The 18,812-nt window shown below is 45.2% G+C and overlaps 1 protein-coding gene across 1 annotated transcript in view; it reads left to right on the forward strand.

Annotated features, from left to right (window-relative positions):
- The first annotated feature begins 1,690 nt into the window (after positions 1-1,690).
- Positions 1,691-18,812, forward strand: part of HTR1E (5-hydroxytryptamine receptor 1E) — a 47,315-nt gene continuing 30,193 nt past the window's right edge. Inside the window, exon 1 of the mRNA XM_064508756.1 lies at positions 1,691-1,738. The gene's annotated coding sequence lies outside the window, so the exon portion shown is untranslated. The remainder of the gene's footprint in view (positions 1,739-18,812) is intronic.

Raw genomic sequence — 18,812 nt, forward strand, 5'->3', positions numbered from 1 at the left:
AGCAACAAATTCCTGCCTTAAACTGAGAGTGGCCAGTGCTGTCTTGCATGACTGGCTCTCTGGAGCTGCTCACCAGGTACACAGCTCCTCTGTAATTCAGGGTCCAGTTCAACTCAAGCCTTTGCTCACTCAGCAGGCCATGAAGCCTCCAGCTGTGTCTCCTCCAGGAGCAGCTTCCCTCTCTCCAATTGCATTTTTTCATACTCCAGGTACTGTTTCTCCTGCTCCTCTACATCTGAGAGATTCTTTCCAGATGAAGTCTTCTCACTACATAGTGCATCCTGAGATCCCTTGGTCTTCAGAGCCTCCCTGTGCCCTGTTCCTTACTACAGCCTCCCTCTGGTCCCAGTTCAGGGCTAATAACGCCTTCCTGTCTCCAGCCATCATCATACAAGAACACCATTCCCTCTGCCCTCTCATGTCCAGCAGTGAGCTGACCTCACTGCAACTCCTTCTACATTTTTTTTTCTGTGATTCATGCTTGTTATTTTTTCCCTGGTCGCCTGAAGGGATCCACTGTCACTGTTTAAGAGTAGTTAAGTTCCTCACCAAAACCTGCTTATTAAAAAAACTCTTAATCTTACTCCAGAAACACGCTGGTACCACTGGTGGCCTGGCTTACATATGCCCTCTGCATGGGAGCATGTGGCAGCACTGCTCCTGCCTCAGAGTATCTCAGGAGCACTGCAAAGCAGTTCATGCTCTCTTTAGGCTGTGTCAGCTTCTACATTTTAACACTCCAGCTGCCTCACAGACATGTTTCCCTGGAAAGGATGTAAGATCTCTTTCTTCTCTCTGTTCTTTCAGGGGCAACGTGGCAGGAGAGACAGGAACAGTGGCTCAGCAGAGGGGTTTTAAAACAAGCAGCAGTCCACATTAAAAAATAAGCTTGCAAACCTATGGGAAATAATAAGCAAGTTCTTGCCCGTTTTGAAATCCCCAGCTGGAGACAACTTCCCTCAGAGAAAGCAGGGGTTCCTTTACCTCCACCTTTTGCACCTTGCTTTTCTTGCATCCCATGCATGCCCTTACTTAGAAAAGCAGAAACCTTTTGGGAGTCTCCTGTGTCGTTTTGTCCCCGTCTGTCGAAGCGGGGATGTTCCCATGCTGTCTACTTCGGCAGAAAACGTAAGGTCGGAGTCGTGTTCGACAATGTAGGCATTGCTAGCAGAAATCACATCGTTCCCAGAGGGGGGAAAAAAAGCTATTCGATTTTGATAGCCGCCGATGAGACCTAAACCCTCTCTAGGGCACCTCCACGGGGTATATAGCCCCCGTCCGGGCGCAGCGCTGAGCAGAGCGGCTCTCACGTCCCCGCGGGTGGCTGCGGCGCCCCGACCGCAACACAAGCGCGCCAGAGCGCCGCGGCCCTCCGCGCAGCGCGCAGCCTCCGCCGCCTGCTCCCGGCCGCTCTCCCCGCGGCGCCGCCCCGCTGCCCGCCGCGGGCGCGGAGCGGCGGGGCGGGGCGGGGCGGGGGCGGCGCCGGGCCCCGCGCCCCGCCGCGGAGCGCGGCCGCCGGAGCGCAGCGCGGTGCGGCGCCGCGGAGCCGCCTCCCCGCGGCTCCCCCGCCCGGGCGGCGGGGCGGCCCCGGCTCGGCCGGAGCGGCGGTGCGAGGCGGCCGCCGCCGCCGATAAATCCCGCCGCCGGCGGGGAGCGCGCCACTCGCCGCGGGCGCGCAGCGGGGCGCAGCCCGCCCCCCCGGGGCAGCGACCCCCGCGGACGGTGCCGCGGAGCCCAGGTGAGTGCCGGGGGCGCGCGGTGCCTCGGCGGCGGCGCGGGCGGCTGCCCCGGGGGGGCGGGCCGCGGGAGACCCCCCTCCCGGGACCGGCGTTTCCCTCCGCCAGCTCCCGTCGGGGGCCCTGCGGCGGCCCCCGGGGGCGGCAGCGCGGTGGGCAGCGCGTACCGGCTGCGCGGCTCTCGCCGCGGTGCCGAGCGCGTCCGCGGTCCCCGTGCGCGCGGGGCGAGCTCCGGGCTGCAACCCGCCGCGCTGCCCGGGCATCTGCTTTCAGCGATTCGTTCGGCGGTGAATTCGCCTCAAGAAGGAATCGCCCTTCCTTTTGATGTATCGGAAGGGCAGGTCTCTTTGCACGGTGCTTTCCCATCGTTGGACTGGGGGCTGAGCGGGTGAACGGTGTGAAAATAGAGTTGCTGTGGTTCTCTGTATCGTACGCGGCAGGTTGCGCTCCTCGCTTTTTAGGGCTGGACCGCCAGGAACGTGCGTGCGGCTGTGGGAGCCTCTGCCTACCTGTTAGCCCTCGCGGCCCAAAATGCGTGTCAGGTGGAATCGCGCCTTTTCCTTGCTCACAGATTGAAAGGGAGTCCTTGAATGTATGTAAGGATGGGGGGGTGGGGAACAGGGCTACTTCATTTTACTGTGTATCACCAGCCTCGTGCTCGAAAATCGTGACTTTGGTCTGCACTCCGTCTAAATAATGACCTATTAGAAGCATAGGGCATTTCATCTGCATCCATATATTTCTTGCTGGGCTGAGAGTCTTTTTGAAACAGTTCTGAAATTTTCAGTTTTAGAAGAACAGAGCTTGAATTGGCATGCAGTCATATACTCCAAGAGCTCAGACCTTAAATTGAAAAATACCCACCAAATATTACAACTCTAATGATGCACAAATTGCACTGTTTTCCCATAGAGAAATTCATACTTCCCACAGAGAAATATGACTTCTATCCAGCCAACTGCTTGCTTAATTCTAGTGTGTGTTTAGGTGCCATTGACTTCAGTGGAATTACAGACATGTGCTTTTGTGCTTTCCCAAACCAGGACCTAAGTCCTGATCTGAAAAGCAGTCATTTGCATAAATCACAATCGTTCAAAAGTTTGTGGCAGACCAAATCGGGTGAAACCAGCACTGAACAGCATCATCAACTCCCCTGCCCAAGGATGAGGAAATCACCAATGCTGTGGATTTTTCCTGTGTTTTTTAGGAGGTCTGTAAATATGGAGTGAGGTGGTCCTGACTCTATCTTGAAATGAAGACCACCTCCTCATTAGAGTTATTGCCCCTCAGTGATTGCTTGCTGGTTTTAGGCTACCTTCCTATTTCAGTTTTCTCCCAACTTTACAGCACAGAAGCTGTAGGTAGTTCTTCCGTGATTTATCCAACTAAAAAAATAGAATCTCTTATTTGATAGAATGACAATCTGCAATTAATTTGCAAGTACCAAATACATAAACGACTGTCAGGAACCAAAGCACTTTACAGCAAATTAAGGTGTCCAAAGACTAACATTTATTTCTTAATAGCCTGATTCTTCTGCAAGGAGCTCTTTGATTGCTTTGAAAATTAGAGAAAATTGTACTTAACTGTTCCATATTCTTTCCCAGTGCATGCTGAAATCATCTGTATTCTCAGTTACCTTGCCTTTCTGTTTCGGAAGCAGATAAATGTGCCTGTATTTGTACTTAAGATCCCTGAGAAAAGTTACGGAGTGCTTTTGCTTGTATTGTTATTTTCACAACTTCAGGAACATGCAGGCAGTGGCAGTGTTGCTTTAGTAGCTCTAAGTTTTAGCCTATTGCTGCTGACAATGTGCCTTGAAGCTTTGCTTTGTTCCCTGGTGAAAGCCGCCAGCTTCACCAAGTGGCCACCTAAAGACAGTGGATGCGTGCTTTGTATTTCGTGTTTGCTCTGGTCCTGGTCTTTTTGCTGAAACTAGCTACCCAGGTGCCGCTTGCTGGCAGTCACAGGTGTGTGTAGAAGGGAAGGAAAGGGAACCTGACAGTTGCACCGCCTCTCACTGAAGGGTTTGGATTTAGCATAACCTCCCTGTAAGAGTGATACAGGATCTCTTCCAGGACATAAAAAGGGGTAGCATTGTATATTAAAAAGGAGGGGGAAAAGATTTCAAAGCAAACAGTGAGAAAAGCCTTAAATCAGTTCAAAGACATTTAAAGGGTCATTGATCAAACACTGGGAAGACACCGTGATAAAGGAAAAGGTCACTGAGCCAAACTCATCTCGATGTAGTTCCATTAAAACTGTCAAACTGATCCCTGGCATAACTTCACTGAAAATATTTTTCTGTTCTCTTTAATAAAGTGATTGGTATGTTAATGTTGGCACCTATTTTCCACACACTCAAGTATGTAAATACCTCTGCTTATGAGCAGCCCTCGTAAATTCAATGGGTTTGACAAGTGTAAAGTTAACCACCTGCCCAGGGTTTTAATTCTGCAAACGGTTACTGGATCATCCCTTCTGCGGCTTTTAAAATAGCTAATTTGGTGCTCTTGAGAGCCGTGGCAGTACCAAGTGCGGAGTCTGTGGAAGACACTGTGGCTGGGAGCTCTGCAGGTGCACGGACGGGTAGGGCTAGAATTTAAATATAATCTCAATGAATTGGAGACAAGATCTGTGAAAGCAGGGGCAGGAAGGCCAGGTGCGAAGTGTGACTCTGAGTGGGGAATAATAAACTGCACAAATATAGGATGGGAAACAGCTCGGCTGGTGGCACTTCTGCAGGAAAAAAAAAGAATTGCTGTTGAGAGAAAGGCAGACACCTCACAGGGCTGTACAAAGAGGCCCGCAGTCTTCAAGGGGATTTGGTCCAGCTGCTCGGCATCAGCGAGGTCTCAGCAGGATGACTCTGCCGTTCAGGGCTTGGTGTTGTGTGTGGGCTACATGGGCAGGGTGCCAGGAAGGGCAGCGCCGGGATTTAAAAAACGTGGTTTAAAAGGAGTCACTCAGGTTCTTTAACCTAGAGAATGACCTGAAGCCGGACATGGTTATAGCCTTCAAATCTGTAAAAGGCTGCCCCAAAAGGAAGGAGCTAGCCATTCTCCATGCTGCCGGGACAGGATCAAGGCAAGGTGCACCCGGGGCGCTGGAGGTGTCTGGGCACTGCCCTGCCAACACAGCCGGAGAGATACGTCCCATGCGGAAAGTCTCTAAAGGCTCAGGCTCAGGTGGGGAAGGAGACACCCTTAAAAGCATCACACAGTGTTATAAGACATCCTGGGTGTGTCGGATGTGGCACGGTGGTTTTATGTAAAAAGAGGTTGCTATTAAAAAGGGATGGTTTTCTCCAGTCCCACAGACAGCAAAGTCAGATGGAGCTGAACCGTTAGGGTCTGTAAACTGTTTTGAAGCCTGAAAAGCATATTGATCAGCCCCAACATCTAACACCTCTGTCCACAGGGAATTACTGTCTTAGTTACGGTTCCTTCGCACCCAGAATGGGAACAGGGAGCCAGGGAAAAGTAAGGCTGTCCTGTTAAAAACTAGGTTTAGTCACATATATGGCAGTCACAGAAGCTGTGACAGTTGCCCGGGGCATTTTGAGCTCTGGTTTGTGAGTAAGATTGAGAGGAGGATTTGAAAACAGGATCCCTTTCCCCTCATTCGTCCTCTGTCACCTTTGCGACGTGGATTCCGTCTTCCAGCCCAGCTTCTGGGGCTGCACAAAGTCCGTCCACTGTGCCCGGGTCCATGAGAAACCCCTTCTTCCCTCCCCTCTGTGGCAGGGGTGCCGGTCTGCTCCCGGATGCTCCCATAGCTGGACACTCCCAAGCTGCTGCCAAAGAAGATGCAGTTCCCCGTCTTCCTCACCAAAGGGTCTGCAGGACGTGGGGCAGAGCCTTTCCCTGCCCAGCCATGCTCTTGTAAGAAGACACAAAATACCATCTCCGCATGAAGCAGACAAATTAAATGTTGGCATCCATAAGAGAAGCTCTTAGCAAAATTGCCTTTGAGGGTCACCCATGTCCTCCCAGGGATCAGTCTGGGCTCCTAAAAAGAGAACTTTTTTGACCTAACCCTTGCTCAGTCTCTGCAGTACTCACGAAAATAGACAGAGGTACAATATCACCCAGTATGTTTTAAAAGCTAGGAAATACAAGTGCATCCCTAGTCTTCAGCATTGCTACTCAGCCATTAGCTTCTGGAAGCCCTCCCCTTTCATACTTCAGTGTTGTTACCTCCTGACAGATAACAGGCTGCACTGGGACATCCAGCATATCTGTTGCAGAATTATCCTTTTTTGCCTCTAAGACTTTGCCGGTTTAAATGTCCTAAAGGGATATTATGCTAATAGCTTCTAATTACGCTATTAGTTCATTTACCAGTTTATGCTGATTTGAGAGCCATATTGTGCTCTGCCCAGCAAAGATACCTTCTCCTGAATCCGTGTCACAGATGAACTGGCAGGGTCTTTTTGGAGGAGATGAACCCACGATGGGCCACCTGCAAACTGCACCCTCTGACCTTTTTCTGTCCCTCCAGGCACCCTCTTCGGGTATTTGGTTTCTTGCAGTTAACAGTGCAGGGACAGAACCTCACAGGCTTCCACTTTCGAGGACCGCACACTGACCAACTCCAGATCTGCCGTTGTTTCTCTCTTTGGGAACTAGATTTTGTTTTATAATTATACAAAAGGCAACAGAAGAAAAAAAGCAAACAACCTACACATTTATTTACTTTCAGCTAATCTTGTTCCTCCCCACAAGCAAAATTAGATAGGCTTTCCTATTAAGTTAGAAGATGATTCTGACTTACATTTTTTCTGAGAAGGCCAGATTATCTGCTACCCCAGACAGCAATTGCTACATGCTTCACTGTTTCCCTTCATTCACATTTTGAAGTACCCAAGGATCAGTTAAAGCTGGCTTTCAATCAGCAGGAGCATCCAACCGGATCTACGTAGCAAATTATTCTCTTAAAACATGCTCTGTGGGTTGGGTCCTATGGTTATTCTGTCTTTGCTCGTTGAAATTGCTGATCAGTGTCTTTCCTGTAGGAGAAGAGTTTGAAGCCAAGCACATACATTGAAAAATACTATTCAGAAAGAGATTTATGATCCTGTTTCGTCAGGGATGCTTATGTGGAATTATTGCCTGCTTGAAAGCACTGACTCAGAGCTCACATGAAAATTGCCAGTATAATTCCACTACTCCATGTTTCACAGAATCGCATACTTTGTGCCCTGCTTTGAGTATTTTGCAGATGAAAGTTGGTCAGTTTTCTCCAAAGGAGAGCTTTGTAGGCAGCTGAACTGTAACCGCGTCCTCCTGAGTGGAAAAACATGCAGTGACTGCCAGTCAAATACATAATACCTTAATTTTGAAATGGACAGCTTCGCATTAACATCACTGGGTTCTTTTAATAACGCTTTTGAGCAGCCTAACTGAGCCTCGTATGTATGAAGTTTTGCATGAAGGGAAATACTTGAGACTTAGCCAAGCCGTATCGGTGCTGTATCTTACCTTCAGATGCTTTGTCCACACCACAAAGCCAAAGGTGCCTGCCCGACGCCACCCTGCCCCGCGAGCGGGCGATGCTACTAAATGGGCGTGAGTCAGGCGTATGTATACAGCCAATAACTTAATTTCCGTTTGTTTACTGAGGCACTTCCCCTCAATACAGCACTGAAGCGATGAAACAAAGTGCTTCTCCAACTGGTGGTACAGGTTTGCTTCCCTAGATAGCACCCAATTTGAAAATAAAGAGTAAGGTCTGAAATGAGTCTCACAGAGGCGCGCGTACCTTTTCTTTACTAGATATTTTCTAGCTGGTTCTTGCAGACGTCAGAGGCATGTGGCTGCTCTTACCAAAATGAAATGGTCCAACTGGGTGCGCTTGTGCATCCGCGCTCTGTTTGACACGTCTCGCTGTGATAGGTGTGATACACAGCTAATACAGTTTTCCATGCAATTCATATCTTCCTGAGTTGTGAAAGTCAAGCATCTACCTTCTTCTTTTACCAAGACTAATGACTTTGTAGCTGTTATATATCACAGGCAAGCATAGACTAGCCAAAAGGTCTCACAGTGCTGTAAATATTTGATAAAGCTGCTGATGGGGCTCTCTACAGGGTGAGTGTGAATTCCATGCTGTAAGAAACAACTAGAAATCAAATTATGCCTACTTTATCTTCCTGTATTAAAAGCCTGGGTCATCACTTTTTTTTTTCCTTGAACTGAAACAAAGGTCTGAAAACCCTGAGCAGTTTGACATACTACATATTAGAGGCTGGTATGAGCAGCTTGCTCTCCTGAAGGATTATGATTGCACTATACTGTAATATGTATACAAGCCTTTCTTTGGGCTGCATTTCACACAGTGCCTGCTTGTTGAGTCTTAGGGGTCTTTCAGGGATATCAAAACACACAGTGTTCCTCTGAAAAACAGCAGTCATCTTGTCCATGTTCAAATTCCTCCCGCAAGTCCTTGAAAAAGCTAACCTGTTGGACAAGGGGAAGGGGGGAATATGGGGGTCTGGTTGGCTGTTTGAGCCTGTTACTATTAATGTACCATGGTCTCCTTTCATGAATGTTTTCCAATTGCATCAAATAATGCATAGACAGAAAAGAAAACTCCCCCCTCCTACTGATGAGAGATATGCAACCAAAAAAAGAATAAATAGTAGGATTTCTTTTTCTAGTACAACAAATAGCTCTTCTCTGAATTACAATCTGTTCATGGAAGCTGGTGTTAAAAGATCTCCCATGCTCTGCTAGGTGGAGCTTCAGGAGGGCCTGGCGGGTATTAAATGCCACATCGTGAAATCTGTGTTTTGTGGGGGAGGGAGTATGGTCCTGGGTGCTCCCACTTGTGGAGAAGATTGGAACCAGAATTTAGGGACATTTCTACACTTTTTTTTTTAATCATTATTAAAGAAGTGAAACAAGCCCTGGTTTTAATTCATTGGTTGTGAAGGTCTGTGTCCTGAAAAGTTTGATGCAAGCACAACTCTTCTTTCTCGTTGGTGTAGAAGTGCCTGTAAGATGGAAAAATCTTCCGTTGACTGCTGTGGGTGCAAAATCTGTTCTGAAACCTTCTCATATTAAATGGCAATTGTCACTTTTTAACAACAAAGCAGAGTTCAATTGTCTACTTAAAAAGATACAGTAGTTCTCATATTGTAATAATAGCAGTTTTCCACAACTGTCTCCACAACAGAGCTCTGTATAGGCTCTGGCTTATGAACTAACATGTACACTAAGCTACTAAAGGGAAATGCCTACTAAAAAAAATAAAGCTTGGTTATTTTTCCCAAGTATTTGATAATAGAAGAACTATTTCCAAAAATTTTGCATAAAAAAAAAAAAAACAAAACAAAAGAAGAAACTATTTCAAGTATCTCATATTAGGAGAAAAAAATCAAATCATAAATAAAACCAGATCAGCCATACACAAGGCGTTTATACACAGCCGCCTTTGAAGCAAGTTGGATATGTGGGTGGGCAAGAGGTAGGTGTCCTGGGATTTATTGGTGGAGGTGTGTGCGAGTTTTTTCAGGCTGAGACCATAGCATTTTGCTGTCTAAGGCACCTCATAGGTGTTTGGAAACTTAAAACCATACAGTTTCTATTAGCTGTTCCTATTAATAAGTGCTAGCAAAGAACCCTGCCTAACGCTGGTGATGTGCAGCAAAATGAACAAGTGCAGAAACAAGGTGAGAAAGTCCTGGCCAAGCCCTAGGGAAAGCCGAGCTCAGGAAGGGGGCTGAGGTTGGGGGTAATGTTAACTGACTGCTTTGCATTCGCACTGAAGCTTAAATGTTGAGTATGGGCAATCTCAGACACCAAGTCCAGGGGAGAAGTGAGGACTTGGCCCAATCACAGCACTATATTAGAAGAAAAATTTCATATCAATTTGCCTGAGTCTCTCGTCTCTATTCAAAACCATTACATGTGCTTTTGGGTTTTGTCTGCATCCCTTACGCACTATAGATGTCCATTTGAACCAATAGATATTTGGGAACTGCTAAGAACATAAATGAATTATTAATTTATAATGAGACAGGGGAGAGAATGTTACTTAAATGTCTTCCACACCTTACTAAAGAGTTCAGGTTTTCTTAAGCCTGATTGTTTTGTTGGTTGTTGAGGGAGGATTTTAAGGGATCCATTAATAATGCTACTATCTTTGCTTCTTTATATTTTGGGGAATTTGTAGATGTGAATATAGCTAACTGCAGGCTCTTTCCTAGCCTGTTCAGATCCGAAGGAGTTTTTGCGTACCCTGTATATGTGATACAGGGTCTGTCACACTGAAAGTGATCTTGCTGCTGTCCCTCCTGGACAAGGCACTTTGGGGTCATCACCAGCTTCTGCCCACACTCAGCACCACTTTGTGAGGCTTGTGACAACGGGACAAGCTGTCTCACTACCCAGGCCTCCCTGCAGCTCTGTCCCCCTGGCTATCCCTCACCAGCGCTTCTCTTTGGGCGCCAAAAGAGAGTTTGAAAATGCAGGGGTTGTGAGCCAGAGCCAGATTATGGGGAGAAAACTGAGAGTCTGTGTCCTTTGGCAAGGCAGCTTCCCGAAGCAGATGAAATTAAGTTGCGTCCTCATCCAGCACTTTAGGAGCACGTGGGGCTGTGGCCAGCTCCAGCCCCAAGGGAACGGCTATTGCAAAAGAGAAGGAACAAACCAGCAGTGTTGTTACACTACAGCCCCTGAGGCTTAGGCGTTGAGTGCAAAGCTAAAAAAGTAGCTTAAAAATGCAGAGGCTAGAGTTAATTTCGTCTCTTAGTTTAATTCTTATAGTGCAGCTTCATTTTATCTATTCTTCTTTGTTCGATAGCATATCACACATTCTAATTGACCATTTAATAAGACATTCCTGTAAGGTTAAGCTCTGCAGTAAAATAGTCCTTATTTATTGATAGATTTATACCCGAAAAGCTTGCGGGCAGCACACTATGAGCTCATGATTTTAATGTGAAGGTGGCATTTACACTGATAAAATTTCCATCATTTCACAGCCAAGCTATTGTTTTTAATCAGGCACACAGTGGACATTATTCAAGAGAAAAATAAATCATAGTTCTTTCAGAATTAATACTTTGGGTGCATGCAATATCTCTCCTCTTTGTGTGTTTAATCCATGATGAGGTTGATACCAAAATCTATTTTCAGAAAAACGTGTTCTTTCTGCAGCTGGTTTATAAAAGTATGTTTTTTAAATGTTATCTTCAGCCAGCAAAGCATGGAAGCAATTTTATTTTGACTGTTTTAAACATAATGCTTTTACATTGTTGATACAACAACAAATATGTTAACGGACCTTTTTACGTAGCAGCCTTTAAATAATTTCACTATCTAGTACAGCAGTACTAACACAGATTTAATCTGGAGCCATATTAGATAGAATACCTTAAGCAGTTCCATGAGGCAAGAAATCCCGCATTTGTGGTTGAAGCTATCTGTGCATTACAAGGGTGAGCAATATTGCATGATCTTGAAAATGATTCTGAAAATTGGTCAGTCTGAAGTTTCAGTTACACTAGAATGTTTTTTGGCTGATAGAGGAAAAAAAAACATTGGATGTTAGAGGTCCAAGAGAGCTTGAAATATACAATGAATGTAAAGATAGACCTTGGACAGGTGAAGCCAGATGATGGGAAGAAAATCAGCAAACTCTGTCCCCCGTAAGTGCCACATCCTGGCAGTGTCCCTGTACCTAACATGATTAAATTACCAAAAATTCCTGGACAGTTCTTTGCATCTGAATCTCCTCTGAAGCACTGATGCACTGGATATTCACTATTTTTTGTTGAAGCAACACTATCTTTAGAAATGTCCCCGGAAAACTGACTACTAGAGGATCTCAGAAATGAGTGTCTTTCCCTGGTTCCTTTAGTCCCTCAAAATTTGTATTCAATTTGTATTCCAAGCCTGCTGGGTATCTTTACAAAATAGCAGCCCAAATTGCTGGTTTTGATGGCTTATTTAGGCATTAATTTCCCTCAAAACCACTTCCAGGACATTTTGAATCCTCCTTTATCCATTTGGGCAGGTATGTTGAAGACAGCTGCCTCCTTCTAGTCATCCACCAATGTTACCCTTGTTGTGCCAACTTTTGTCCCCACGTGTGTTATCCTTCACACTGAATTTACAAGTGTGTGTGAATGTAGCTAGCAACTTCAAAAGGAAACACAGCTACTCTGATCATGCTCATCTGTAGACTCCTTCCCTGAATCAGTCTTATCCAGGCAAATATAAATGCTTCCTGTGAGATCAAAACGCATTTACTTTTTCCTGTCATCTCATGTGCCAAACACAAGCTAGCTGAGGAGACTCAGCCTTGGTTCATGATATTGGTGGTGAGCAAGTGTGAGCTCTGTTCTTCTAAGGGCACCTGCCAGAAATCCATTAATTTCCTCATACGTAGAAAATATTTATTGTCAGTCATTTTATAAAACTGCCCCCTCCTCTGGTTATTGGAAAGTATCGCACATGTACATATTGCTTTTGGGACTATGGACGAGGAAAGAGCTTGAGAGAGGAGCTCCTACTTAGGACCTCTAGGTAGACCCAGCCTGCTGCCTCTTCTACTTACTTGTTAGCTCTAGGTTTTTCAGAGCAGTGAGTCTTTACATCATGCCAAGTTGGAGTGAAAATGGTCTGAATTTGTTCTAGTTATCTTCCTACTTTCCAGAATTCCAACTGTGGGATTTTAATCACCCCGGTCCTCCTTTAGTGGGGCTTTTCTCATTTTTCCCCTAATTCCGTGCTGCCTGGTCGCTGTTCACAGGTGAGGAGCAGGGCCGCCCATCTCCAGGTGCATGGTTCTAAGAGAAGAGTCCTGGGTGAGAGGAGACACAGCCCAGCACGGTCTTGCACTGCAGACCAAAGGGCTGTCCAGCTCAACCTGCCACAGCAGGGGGCCAGATCACATAATCTCCTGAGATCCCTTCCAGCATGGTATTGCTGATGTGGTTTCGCTCCTGGATTTTTAAAGCATCATGTAAGTGGCAACTTTGTGCACTTCAAGAAGGCTGCAAAACTCCCACTTTATTTGTGGAGAACAACAGAATGTTGTTTAATGTTTGTCCTCCTGGCTCTTAGCAATTAAACTTATTTCCTCCTTGCTGATGTTAAATAGACTGGGCATGTTCTCGTGGTGTGGCATCCTGTTTGAAATCTGTTCATCCAGCTTCCTCTCTAGTTCTGTGCAGCGTAAGCAAGGAAGATGCACATCACCATGAAGAAGCACTCAAGAGTAAGCATGGAACAAGGGGACATTACTGGAAGGCTACCAAGCTGCTATAGCTGTGTAGATATTGTGCTAATACCCTTCATTTCTGATTGAAGCTTCCTCTTGAATCTTAAGTCCCTCACTCGCTCCCCATCCCAGCAGTGCACAGGGCAATTGGCAACCACCCTGAACCACCTGGATCCCGGGGCAGGGAGGGACATGCTGTCACTGTTGTCACTGCTTGGCTTGGTGGCCCACTGGTGACACCTGGTTGTTGGCACTAAGAAGAGAGATGTTTGCAATGGAAGTGTTGATGGGCAGGGGCTTTAGAGAAATGCCTGGAATGGCCTCCTGCGCACAAAAAAAAAGACTGAACTCACTTTCATCTACCTACACGCACCTTAAAAGTCAACCTCATGAGATTGTACAGAATGTTTTGACATGTTCCGCTGATTTAAGGACATCAAATTCTGTTACTGTAAGCTCTAGAGTGGCTCTTTTTGCTGTTTCACTCAATTCCCAGCCGAAATTAAACACCTGAGCTGGGACGCCGCCGTTTGAGATTAATGAAATTGTTCAGGTATCGAAGCAGTGACAAAATGAGAAGTTCTTTCTAGCAGAAAAAGTAATTACTCCTTTTCAGATTTTCAATCTGACACTAGCGTTAGCATCAATTATTCTCTGTTGGGAATATTATATCTCTTAATAAGGTTCATTGTAATATCATCCTTTCTCAGTAGTAATCTGAATAGAGAAGACCTCTTCAAACCTTTGTCTTGCTGCCTTGAGATTTTTAACATTTCAGCCTCCCACTTATCAGCTGATACCTTGCACTGACTTCAGCATCTGAACAAATCCAGGTATCTCAAGTGTCTGGAAATCAGATCTCCCCCTCCCCTTTTGGGGGCAAGAATTTGAAGAGAAAAGCAACAATGTTTCCAAGCTAAAAGGTGTTGTAACAATTGAAGTTAAAATCCTCAGGGTGGAGAAAACATGTCAAAATAATCTGGCAAATCTTTGAGAATGGGTCTCAGGGAGAAAGGGGAACTCCCGTGTGTTGTTTTCATCTTAATAAGGAAATAGCGTCAGCTCTGGGTCTCAGCTCCTGCTCCCGCAGGTCAAGAGTGTAGTTCAAAAAGCTAAGCATGCCATCTTCCTATATTTCCAACAGTGTAAAATTGTCCAACTCCAAAGTGCTCAGGTGCAAAATATGTTGTATTTTTAAGAGCTGAGCTGCTGTCCTAGTGCACACTTCTTTGAGAGTTTAATAAAGCCTGGTGTAGTCAAGACCACTGGGTTTTCTCAAGTCCAAATAGATCCTTAGTTCCTCCATGCCGCCATTCATAGTACAACCTCTCAGCTGATTGCCTTCAATGCAGTATTTACACCAGTGCTTAATTTCTAACTCAGCCTCTCTGGTGCTCCCTCTTCTGTTTCTCCATCTATCATTCTCTCTGATTTAACATCTAATGTTTGAGAGTATTGAAACAGGCTGAAGAGATTTAGATGCACAGCTGTGTGACTAAATCCCTTAGATAGTTTTGACAATCAGCCATTATGCTCAGCTTCCAATTGTTTTGAATAGAAGACTGTTGAAAATAAACAGAAAAAATAAAATAAATTGCAAGTGACCTTTCCTGTGGCTCCAGATTAGGACATTCTATGAGTAAACAGTCTCTGAATGATGCTGTTCTGAATTAAATAAATCAGTGGCTTCAGTGGGTATAATACGAGGCTGGCAATAAAAAATATTTAAAATCCTGTCAAAATGTTGAAATCCTAATCCAGACCTCACCAGGACTAGTATGAGCTGTTGCCAGTACCTGTCTGCAAAATCTGCCTCACAGACCAACAGACCCTGCCTGTTTCTGCCTACCTGGACTTCTTGTTCAGACGTCCAGGGCAGATTGCTGGCTCTTTGCTCAAGTGATATCTTGGAAGATCGTGTGGTAAAATAAAATCACTGTTGGGACACAGACACAAAGTATAATAAGATGGCTGCCACAGCTGGACAACATCCAACTTCAGAATATGGGACATTCAGAAATGCTACAAAGTCAGGCATTTTTGAAGGACTCACAAGAACTGTTGGGTTCAGCAGGAAAGCTGTACTGCCTTTGCCAAAGCAGAGGGCTACAGCAGAGACATTTGCTACAAGCTGCTAATATACAGCCAGCCCAGATGTCACAGGGCCTGAGCTGGAAAGGAAAAGGCATATTTGGAGCCAGTTATGCTGAATATTTCTTTAACTTCATTATTTGAAGCATTTGTAGTAATTGTATTGTAACCCTTATCTTCATTTATGTGGTTGCTTTTTGCAAATTATTAACAATTGCAGGTCACCTTTGAGATTGAAGCATCCTAGCATTTGCTGTAAAAGCTTTTCAGAGTAACTCATATCTTATTTACCCTGTCACCAGATCATTTCATGTGCTAATACACCAGGAAGGTCAAACTGTGCTGATAATAGCAGAGTTTTCATTCAACTCATTTTTATTCCAGTGCAGATATATTTAAGGCAAGAGGTACCTTAGGGGTGCCTAAGTACATACACTAGATTACCTCCGCCGTTGTCTCCTAAGGCAAACACACCCAGAAACGTAAGGTCTTTGGGAAAGAGTTTTGTATCTGTTTCTGCGGCACCTTGCACAATTGGGTCACAGCCCCTTAGCCTTTGCCTCTGCACTCGTTCTGGCCGTTGGCAGGAAGGTGTCTGCGGTGGTTCACCAGGAATGAAATCTGTGTCTAATCTTCAGCATGGCAACAGCCCCAGTAACTGCCTCTGGAGGTATTCCCATATTTAATGCTAGGCCTGTACTTAAGACTTTCAGAATTTGGGTTCGTATTGCAGCAAGACTCCAGTTCAACAAACAGGAAGTCTTGGGAAAACTGGGATTTGGGAATTTGGGACTTTGCAAGAGATTTTTCCTAAATTTGGGGGGAAATTGACATCTTTCCACTAGCATTGAAGAGCTTTGGATCAGGATCGTAAGAGACTATGCAGGAGTGAAATCAACAGGACACACGTTTGCATGTCTGTGAACCTGAGCCAATGTGACAATAAATCTCCCATACAACACAGGTAAGAGTAGGTATCATACCCAAGGGCATGTTGACAACATCCAAGATGCACAGGAGGACAACCCTGGGATAGGGCTATATCTTAAAAGTAAATTTTGCAGGAAGAAGCAATTTGCCAATCTTTCTCTAAAGAGCTACAAGGTGCTAGAAATAGTCCATGGGATTTTGACTGTGATGCACCCAGAGAATGGAGTTCACCCATCTACTGAAGGCCTCAGTATGTCACAGACCAGGCACTCTCCTAAAGGTTGAATTTATCCCAGACTGCTCAGCAAGCAATCATTTTAGCTTTCTTGCCACACAGATAGAGTAAGTTAGGCAGTGACCCATGCATACTAAGCACCCCTGCAAAATTGACTGTTTTTAACTAAATACCCGAGAGTGGTTTCAAGTGCCTAATTTAAGATCTTTTCAGATAAGGAGCCTACAGTAACTTGGGAAAACCACTCATTGCTATATCAGTGTCAGGCATGGGCATATAACCCAATCCTGTATAATCCATCAGAGTTAATCTATCTCAACTAAAAATGACCTTACACATGAATATATGAAACTGTAATGCCATCCCATTTTCTAGTTCCTCTGTTCCCATAAATTAAATGCGTTCAGTAGAAGACTGGGAATATAAGTAAAGGGAATCAGCTCTCTGCCCTTTTAGACTGACAAAAAAAATGCAGCAAATTACAACTAAAAAGTAGCCATAATTTGTGAGTCACAAAAGACCCTAGGGTGAATACAATTAGAAAGGGAGAATTAATGGTATATTGTCTATGTATGTCCGAGTTGCAGGCAGACACTGAAGTGCAGACAACTTGAAGCAGGAGAGGCTGCTGTTGTTGCTCATTTTTTTTTCAGACTACTCCAGCATCCATGCAAAATAATTTCAACAGCTTCCAGTTCTGAGGAAATGTGTAGCTAAAATTTGCTGCTATAAATATTTATTCAAGAGGAGGACAGGTAAATGCTCTGTGCTAATAGTTCGCAGAAGAGAGCTGAATTGCCAGTGTCACTGGATGATGTACACAGTGTCGGAAGTACTTTGGTTTTTGCATTGTTGTCTATACAGCTTTCTTTTTTTTACACTGGTCTCACAATTATAGTGGGATATCAGATACAGTTGTCTTACATCAGCTTCAGTGACGCAATGGACTGGAATAACCAGTTAATACCATAATACTACATGGGGAGGTGGAGGTGGAGACATGACAAGTCATAGTAAGATCGGTAGTATAGCAATATCATTAATGTTTTTTTTTTTCTTTTGGTATCTGCACTAAATTTTCCACAGGAAAGAACATTAATAATCGTAACTTTGATTGAGGACTGCTGTTATCCACTCACAGCATGTAGGAGCACACAGGCACTTGGATAAATCACAAAAAAGAAAACCACTTAGCATGCTGCTGTCCTCAATAGCACCTTTTTCTGAAGGTACAAGGCTGAGTGCTCTAAGCAGAGAGCGAGTGAAGAGGAAAGCAAGGCTGGAACAGCCTGCTGAAGTGTACTCAAGGTCAACCCATCTCATGGAAGACTAAGAGGTCACACTTGACTTGGAAGGTATTCTGATATGCTTAAAAATTTACGTAATTAAATAATTCAGTGAATGAAAGCCATCAGAATTCTAATGTACAGTTAATGGGATCTTTCAAGAATCGCAAAGATCAGCTGTAAGAATGACATAACTACAGCCATTAGCAAGCTCATCCAAAAGTAATTGTCCATCAAAGCTGAGTGCCTGCACATCCACATCACCGCAACACAGGGGAGCCTGAGAAGCCGCACAGATATCCCTGCTTTCAACCACTGCAAAAAGGCAGGTGGCATGTGTGAATAATCTCCTGAACTGCCTCTTTTTCCTACTGCAGACTGTCAGCCCAAGTCTGTTTGCCACACCTCCATGGATGAAGTGGGTAGTAGTAACTCGACCAGAGTGTGCTGCCAACCTCCTGGTAGCAATCACAGCAGGAGATCATCTTCTCCTTAAACAATGCTGCTTAAGCAGATCACTGGGAGAGAAGCAAATCACACTGATTTGAAACATGGAGTGCCTCTCACACACACATTGAGAGGATGAGTTGCTGAACAGTCTCCACAAAACTGCTATACAATTTTGCACTGTATTTGTATTTCCTACCAAGTGCACAGGCAATGCCAACGTGACAAAAGAAAACAAGCAATAAGGGCATGCCATAGCTGCTTCTCCACTGCTCAACAGTGTCTCTAGGCTTCACATCCCTGAGACAGCCTTGAGGCATGGGGCAGCACTCAAACCTAAGAAAAATATGGTGGGAAGACCACCATGCCACTCCTCATTCAAGGCTGCTAACATGGTTGGGATAGCCTCCAGCATAAATTTCCCACTCCTACTAACTCCTACTGGATGTATCTTCTATACCAAGGCCTATGAAAGGGACCTCACAAAGCCTGAACCAGAGATTCGGCCCTTCACCTGCTTTGTATAGAACCAAGCAATAAACAATTCCAATATGAAGGTCTAATGGAGTTAACAGAGCATATAAAACTGTCTGCCATGTTTCAGCATATTTAATTTGCTGCAGCAACCTGCAGCCATTAGAGCTGTTTCTGCCTCTCTTTTACAATCCACCTGTGCTCTGAGAGATGCGTTCCCATGCCAGGAGGCCCTGTGTAGCTACTCTAAATTCGACAGAGTGATGCAATGCCATGAAAGCATTAAGCTGCTCTTTGCTTTCCAATGCAGTACAGAGTAAAGCAGCTCCCTCACTGCAGCCAGGAGAGGCAGGAGGGACCCTGTGGCCTGGCCGCTCCTGC

This window comes from Dromaius novaehollandiae, chromosome 3 (genome assembly GCF_036370855.1).
Source record: "Dromaius novaehollandiae isolate bDroNov1 chromosome 3, bDroNov1.hap1, whole genome shotgun sequence".
In the NCBI taxonomy this organism is placed as follows: Eukaryota; Metazoa; Chordata; class Aves; order Casuariiformes; family Dromaiidae; genus Dromaius; species Dromaius novaehollandiae.